Source organism: Gallus gallus, chromosome 6 (genome assembly GCF_016699485.2).
Source record: "Gallus gallus isolate bGalGal1 chromosome 6, bGalGal1.mat.broiler.GRCg7b, whole genome shotgun sequence".
Lineage (NCBI taxonomy): Eukaryota > Metazoa > Chordata > Aves > Galliformes > Phasianidae > Gallus > Gallus gallus.
This window is the reverse complement of record NC_052537.1, coordinates 30,570,804-30,577,661: the sequence shown is the minus strand read 5'-3', so window position 1 is coordinate 30,577,661 and position 6,858 is coordinate 30,570,804. Positions and strand designations below refer to the sequence as shown.

At 39.0% G+C, this 6,858-nt stretch overlaps 1 protein-coding gene across 2 annotated transcripts in view; it reads left to right on the top strand.

Annotated features, from left to right (window-relative positions):
• PRLHR (prolactin releasing hormone receptor) overlaps nt 1-6,858 on the top strand; it is a 66,444-nt gene that overhangs the window by 19,150 nt on the left and 40,436 nt on the right. The gene's annotated exons all lie outside the window — the stretch shown is intronic.

The window sequence follows — 6,858 nt, the reverse complement described above, 5'->3', positions numbered from 1 at the left end:
AACAAGAGTTGCTGATCTTTGCTGTTACTGCCTAAGATGTTCTGTGAGTGTTAATGATTTCATTTGAGAGTGTTCTTGGCTTGCTGATGCGAGGAAATGCAAACCTGTTTTACTTACAACGTGTTACTTACATGTGAATGCATAGAAGATTATTAGATTCCTCAATCTGATTTTATACAGATATATAGGCAAACAAAAAGACTCCAGTACTCTTTGCATAGACCAAGGAAGACAATGATCGCTGTACTGGTTCAGCTGTTCGGTATTTATTCAGATGAATTCTCTCTGCTCTTTGAAGGCAAAAAAGGCTATGTCATCTGCTATTAGTCATCAACATATTGAACAGCCAACATGGTTTATTGGTCCTCCCTCACATACATGTGCCAGGGTGACTATTTTTCAGCAATGGATAGGTGCAAAGTAGATTTTGTGAATGATAAAGGAATTCTCCAAGTCCTACAAACAGTGCAGAATGTTGCAGAAGGTTGTGCTCCAGCCAGCTCGTATGACTGATGATTGTAGTAGCTGTTGTGATCTACTACATCATCTTAAGCCATTATACTCTGCTTAATGGGATAGGTTGGTAACCAGATTGTTGCTTTAATGGGCAATTGACAAATTTGATTAAATGTGAAAGTTTCTGGCAGAAAGAGATTCTGGAGGAAATTTCAAATTACTGGAAACTTTCAGGTAAAATTGGAAGGTTATGATTTTTTTTAAAGATGGAAACATTCTTGACAATTTCTAGATAAAAAGTCATTTGGTAAGAAGAGAATTAAAATGCTTTCTCACGGGGAAAGTATTTTTTTGTTTTTCCTGTTAGTCGAATCTGCTTTAAAATTCAGTTTCTGAGGATGAGCTGTGGATCACTGTGTATGGAACATATAGGAGAGCAATCTTCACAACCCCACCACTTTACCATTTTATAAGGAAAAGCATTCTTTTTTTTCATGAGGTTGAAGTGTGTTTCCTTTGATTTGTTCCTGCTGGGGGGAATAGGACTTTCAATGACAATGACAATGAACATCAGACTTGGCTACTAGGTTAGCTATCTTGCTATTCTAGCTGTATTCATTCTCAATCTCATTCTCATAAACACTGGAGGATGGGACGTTTCATTGTGGGAGATGCACCTAGGTGCACTGGTCCATCTATTTGTCTTCATTCAGAAATAGAAGGGAGCCACAATAATCTCTTTTGTCATGATTGCTTTGGTGTCTCTATCTGTGCCTGCGAGCTCCAAGTGTGTTACTGTGATGACAGTTGATTTAAACAACTCAGAAATAATGCTTTCCAGAACAGAGCCCCATTTCTCAAATCCTAGAATAGAATATGAAGTGTAGAAGTATAAACTACAAATCCTACATAAATATTGCTTAGGAAAACACTTTCTCATTATTTAGTGAAGAAGATTAGTGTATTTCTGAGCTGAACTGTTATTAGCTCACAGCTCAAAGCTTTCAGCACCATAAATTGGGCTGTGAGTTCACAGGTTAAATGACTAGAAATGGGAGCATTAGGTACAAAGATATTTGAGCAAGAAAGATCCCCAGAGAAACATGCTTGTAGCAAAAAGATCCTTCTTAGCTTCAGCCAGGAATGAAAGAAATTGGCTGCACGAGAATGGCCTATGTAAAAACTGCATAAAGAACAGGAGATCTTGAACTGTAATGTAAATCCCCAAATGCTTTAAAACAGGGAGGAACTGAGGCATAGAATTGTATCCCGGACTTCTATTGCTTTCTTTTTTCTATTACTTGCCTAACTTATGAAAATCCTCCTTCTCCTCTCTGTAGAATTGTTCTGTCAGAAAAATCAATATCCTTTCATCTCTTTAAAGTAAGCCTTATTAATACAGCCCCGATATGCAAGGCTTGACTGGATTTCTCTGCCTACGTGTGTAGGTTTTCTTCTTATCTGGGGTATTTTATCTCTGGAGCATCATTTCTCCTCCAGCAATTGCTTTGCTTGAGGTGATTTGGCTCTGCCTCCTGACAAGCAGCATTTCAATGGTTTGACTTCTGCCAAGTATTGAACACTCCAGGTGTTATCCTCCTGTTTTGAATCCCTAGACACAAAACTTGACTATGCTGGTTCTGTGGGCCTTTCTAGCAGCTTCCTGTAGGTGTTAAATGCAGTATTTACTGATTTGGTGTGGAAAATATGAATAGTGGTACCTGTGATAGCTGTCTTCTGATTTGTTTTGTATCACTCTCGCATTTCTGCCTGTACCCACACCTCCGTACTAAAAGCTTTCAGTAGGAAATACATGTTTATGGCAGAATATAAGGGACAGTTGGGACTTAAAAGCATTTTAAGAGGTGTAATGAGTGACCTGAAGGATTAACTGTTTGTGTCAAAATAATTCGTTGCAAATCAAAAAGCAATCCAACCATTTCATTTGGTCATCTGTGTTGGCTTTCAGCAGATTCTGAATTTGTTCTACACTGATACTGAACATTTCTTGTAAAGTTAACTGCAGAACAAGTGATGAGAGAAGCCCAGCTCAAAGGCTTTCCTCTTAATGAGTGTGCTGGAGTTACTCAGAAAGCTGGAGTGCTGGGATGTTGCTCTAAAGAGAGGGGAAAATTAGTGAGGCCCATAAAAGGAGAAAATCTGAGGACCAAGAGTGGTGTTCAGCTAAAGAAAAAGAAAAGAGAGCAACCAAGTCCATGCTCAGAAGTGCTGCTGAACTGTGAATGATGGTGAGGAGCCAGAGCTTCAGCTCTCAGCAAAGAAACATCATCTTCAGAAGCACAGACACTCTCTGGTCATGAAATCATTGAAAAATGATAACTTAGATTTGGTGAGGTACAGCCCCTACTGATTGTAGCCTCTCTGCTGCTGCAGAAGTCATATGGAGATATTGATTTGTACGTATTTATTTTTAGTCTATTTCCTTTGGCCATGGAGGTTAGCAAGATAGAGCATGAAGAAATTAGAGAAGGAGTATATTGAAGATGGTAGACTTTGCTTTTTCATCTTATTCTTTCCCCATGACCCGCCCTTCTAAATTTATTCATGGCTCTATTGCCCTTCATGCAACTCAGTCCTGAGGGAGGGAGTTATATGTATGCATAATTTTGACCCCAACATGGAATCCCTATTGGTAGATAATGCTATATTATGTGCTTCCCATGAAATCATGTTAAGTGAAGGATTTGGGAATCTGTGGCACAGTGACTGTAAACTCAAAGTCTTGAGGCTGATATTAGACAAGTGATTTGTTGTGTAAGCCTCTTACCACCCCCTAGAATCTGGTATGATATTTTGGAAAGAGTTGCTTTGTATAAAGGTGCTTCACCCACCCTGCATGGTTTCTAATGTTGTTTTGTAATGGTTATGCTTGTGCTGTTTTTGTTTATGATCCATCCACGTTTCCATACAAAAAGCTATTATAACCTAACTATAAAATAGCATAAGAAGTAGAAACTGCTGCATGTGTCTGTTTAGAAATGCATTCCCCATATGCAGAAGGAAATGCCTGTCTGCATGAATTATGAATACGTACATAAACCAAAGGGCAAACTTTCTTTCTTGTTTTATTTGCATCACAGGTCACTGGGCTTTGAGATGAGTTTCTCTCCTGAGTGAATATCAATAGAGTTGACACTGAACTTCCACAAGGCTGGTGATGCACCAGACATAATTTATTGGACTTGTGTTATCTTCTTCAATGCAAGGCCAACTCCTGGCATAGGCAATGCCTAATCTTTTCCCTTCACGATTTGGAGGAGAGTACATTGGCTCAAATATGTAGATTAAAATTGATTTTGTAAGAGTTATTTATGGTCTTGGTATTCTGAGGCTGCACAGTCTGTAGTGAGCTGTCAGGCAATGCTTAGTTCAGGTGAACCTGAAGCTGATAAATCCTCAAGGAGGATTATTTTACAGATTTATGGCATTCTCCTAGCAGCCTTGATCACTCAGATTGACTGAGCTGCCTGATCACAAACAAGATTCTAACACCTCTGGCAGCAGGCATAGGTAGCAGTCTCAGTGTTCTGTATCTGTTTTGGGGTGTGCTGGTGAGACAACTCAATTCTCCAGGCCCCAGGTATTTCTTGTATATAATTTTAAAATGTTAGTTTACTACTTGTTAAGGTGCCTCAATATGTTATCAGTCCAGGAGGCACAACCAATTGCAGGCTGTCCTTCCTATCCTTCACTCTCAAACTCATGCCCATGCAGAAGATTTGTGGCCAAAAGCTCACAGTCTTCCAAGACATCAAAGATTACCCATTATTGATATGGCTTCTCTTCAAACTCCAGGAGTCCTCCTTTTCCCATGGTCAGCTGCTTCTTTTTCCTCAGCTGTTCCTATGGAAAAGGAACTTCTCTTTTCTCTAAAATTTTTTTTGCTATGGAAATCCCTCTCATGTTCTGTGCTTTTTAACAACTATGCATTTACTCTATTGCAAATGGGAGACGGGGAGACTTTACTTACTGAAAAGAGAAGTTAGAAAATGGAACAAAACATGAACCCCATGTAGTTTATCTCCCAGGCAGGATTTGTTTAGCTGTTAGCATTCACAGAATCATAGAGTAGAATGATAGAGTCGTTATGATTGGAAACTCATCAAGTCCAACTGTCAATGCATCACCACCATGCCCCTATTATATACAGGCATATATGTATCTCTGCATGCACATACACATGGAGCCTTTCGTACGTTCCTTACCACTCATCTCAAAGGTAGTGTGTCATGAGCTGTGCGTAGGTTCCTGAGTCACCCAGAAGCGCACATTAATTGCAATTCAGGGAACCTGTGGTTTGGACTCGATTGCTCAGATAATCAGATAACTGTTACTGCAATGCGTGTAGCTTATTTAATGTCAGCACTTCAATTAAAAGTGAATTAGCATGTCTTTTACACAAGGTTTCTCTTTTAAAATAAGGGTTTGGCTTTTCTTTGAAGTATATAGCAGTTGCTTCCAAACCAGGGTATTTTGCAGGATATCTCAAGTGAAATGAGAGAAAGCCTTGCCTTGCACGTATGATGACAAAGCAGTGGAAGGAAATCTAGCAGAAGAGGCAGCTCCTGGTGTGTGTTTTGGTGTAGCTGACAGCACACTAATCTCCAGGGACACAATTCACCTTCAGATATTAGAACTATTGTTTTGGGTTTCATCAGCTCAAAAGTAACTTCTCTCATGCTCTTTTAAAAACTTCACATTTTTAAATGATTAGCATTATGTAGGTGGGGATTTTCTTGGGCTTCCTTTATTCTCATGTTTCTGCTTCTCTAAATGTAGTTATAATGCAAAGGTCACCTTCCTTTGTGGGTTACTCCAGGTATCACAGTTGCTTTCGCTGATGGGAGTGTGGAATTGTAAAGAAGATAAGGTTCAATCCTCATACAGCACCAAAGCAATGTTTTTTGACCAAGTTATTTCAGTTTTATCTTGAATATATTGTTTATTCCTGGAAGTGCTGACTCTAAAGCTTCCATTTAATGATATATCATGTTGATAACAGAGACCTTTTATGTTCTTCTTGAACCTGCAAAAGGCTTCAGCCTGCAAAAGGCTTTTTCTACATGGCTATATCAACTAGGTCTTAATTCTGTTGCCTAAATAAAGGGATACAATGCCCTTTTGTGCATCTTTCTTAGTACCCAACTGTAAATCCAAGAGGGTGTGGGTCACCCTTGGTCTTGCATCCTATCTTCTAGCCCCATGTGCATGTCCTGAATACTCTAAAGTGTCTCAAACGTGCCTAGGAGCCTATGTTTAGACATCTGGATGGTTCCATTATTGTCATTATAGCATAGCTTATTAATCCTTCTATCATACAGCCCTTAGGTGATCACATTTACCAGCACCGAGATGTTACTGTCTGCAGTTCTGTGAGGCAGGAAATGATTATGTGCAAAGAAAGGGAGATTAGCTTAAATCACCTCATTCTGGCCTGCTGTTAGGAAGCAATCTGCAAACCTTAGAAACAAACGATTTTCTTCTGGCACCTAAGACCTCCAATGTGAAACTGGAAAATTCTCCATTTCCAAAGGGACAATATCACTCTGTGTGTATTTGGGCAACTTACAGGGGGAGTGTACTCTTGAATTTAGTGGGCAGTTTATAGGATATGATTTTCCTGTTCTTGCTATGCTCTCTTCTTCTATAGTGCTTGTTTTGTTTTGTAGTAGTGCCATCAGCACTGAGTATTTAGGATCATGATCACTTGAAGTCAGTGGAGACACTGTGATCCATTTCAGTGAATTTGAAGCAGAGCCATAAAGACTGGCTGAATCAACTGCTATCTTTTATGGAAAAACGGAAGTTATATAGCTCAGCTTTTGCAGCATGTAACTAATTACTGAAGTTCAGTACCATATTGCACAATATTTGACTTTTAAAAAGAAAATGTTTCTATACTCCATTGCAAGACACATTTTAAGTCACTGACTTGAAGCAGAAGAATGTCTTTCATTATGTTCAGAACTGACTGTTTTTGTATCCACATCAGAGAATAACGAAAACAGTTGGAGTTAAATTATTACAACTTAAAACCATTCCGTGGCATATTCTTCTCTCAATATGCACGCTGCTGTCGTGTGGAAATTTTATAGAGTGTGGCGAAGATGAAAAGGGAGATGGAAAATCCCTGACCTCCTCTGATCATGCAGTTTGTTTCCAAACCACTATACAGTACCCTATTCAATACAGTATTTAGAATTAGCACATCGCAAAAATTTCCATGAAAATTCCCCATTCACTCTCTTAATGAGCACTTAGTAGATAGACAGGATTTCAGTTTGATAATCAGACTAATAAGCTTGCAAAAGCCGCAATTACTTCAAGTCCTTGAAAAACTCTTGTCTGGTGGATTTAGCAATATGAATGCTTGAGTGGCAA